Source organism: Lipotes vexillifer, unplaced genomic scaffold (assembly GCF_000442215.2).
Source record: "Lipotes vexillifer unplaced genomic scaffold, Lipotes_vexillifer_v1.1 scaffold1207, whole genome shotgun sequence".
In the NCBI taxonomy this organism is placed as follows: domain Eukaryota; kingdom Metazoa; phylum Chordata; class Mammalia; order Artiodactyla; family Lipotidae; genus Lipotes; species Lipotes vexillifer.
The window spans coordinates 196224-197674 of NW_006772733.1; positions in this window are offsets into that span (position 1 = coordinate 196224).

A 1451-nucleotide genomic window follows, 5' to 3' on the forward strand; every position below is an offset into this window, starting at 1 on the left:
CCAGGGCACGAACCCGTGTCCCCTGCATCGGCAGGCGGACTCTCAATCACTGCGCCACCAGGGAAGCCCGTGAGTTGTTTTTTTGATTGTTCTTTTGTGTGTTTGTTTGGGCTGAGCTGCAGGGCATGTGGGATCTTAGTTCCCCAACCAGGGATGAACCCCGCGCCCCCAGCCCCTGCAGTGGAAGCTCATTGTCGTAACCACTGGACTGCCAGGGAAGTCCCTGGGCGTGAGTTTTTTGTCGTTGTCTTTTTTGCTATGGGAAACTGAAACATGTTTAAAGGCTAAGGAGAAGCAGGAAGGGTTAATAGGATGGGGTCTCAGTAGAGCCTCCACAGGGCTGAATGGGAGGAGAGGGGATTCTGACCCCAGATAACCCAAAGGAAAGACTCCTCTCTCTCCGTTCTTTTCCTTCTACCATATAAGAGGAAGCAATGCATTTGCAAGGTTTAGGAATGGACTTGGGGAGTTCTTCAAAACCAGGTTCGTCCTTGTCAGGTTCTAGCCATGGCAGCAATCTGACCATCAAATGCATTTAACCAGCCCCACTTGCGTGTGAAGCTGTGCCGGATGCTACACAATCATGTGAAACAGCTGCTGTTATTTCCACGTCAGTCAGGACTCCAAGTAGCAAGTGACTGAAACCCAGCTCTAACCAGCTAAACCCAAAATGGAATCCGCTGGTTTGCTAAACTGGGCTACTGGCTTCAGGCATGGTTAGGTTAGGGTGCTTGAAAGATGTTGTCAGAAGGAATAGGGATTATGTTTTGAAGTTATTAGCGTGCTTTTCTCTTTTGCCTTTCAGAGCATATGAATTTTGTCTACTCAAGTTTGGAGGAGGGGATGAAGATTCTTTCCAGAAGGTATGCAAAGAGAAAGAAAAAGTAACACTCAGCTTCTGACATTCAAAAATAGAGTTTGTAGCAAAATGAGAGCCCTGTAATCCAAGCTCTTACCTTGAGAAAATAGCCTCTACATTCCATTACCTTCCTCTTTAGAAGATCAAGGACTGGGTTTGGTAGACTAAACCTTGGGTTTTATGTATGAGACGTCTAGACAGAGGGAGAAAGGGGGATTGTGGAAGGACAGAAGCAGCAGAAGAAGACCAGAGGCCTGGGAGGAGCAACTGTGGAGGAAAAGTAATGATTAGCCCCACAGGCATGGGAAGACCCTGTCCCCTGCCACGGTTCCAGAAGTATGAGAGGGAGAGCCTGGGTAGCCTGATTTTGGTCTGACAGAGGGAGGCCCACAATGGGCTTTTTAAGCTATGCTAGGTCCCCGTGTAGCTTGGACCCTACCCAGATGTAGCAGCAAGTCTGTGGCCAGCTTACCAGGGTGATCACTGTGGTGGGGTGACGCAGTGGTACAGGCTGCAGGGTGGACCCCTGGGACCAGGACTGATAGGAATTCATGGCCAGAAATCAGAAGCACCTGGAAGATCAAAGAAGAGG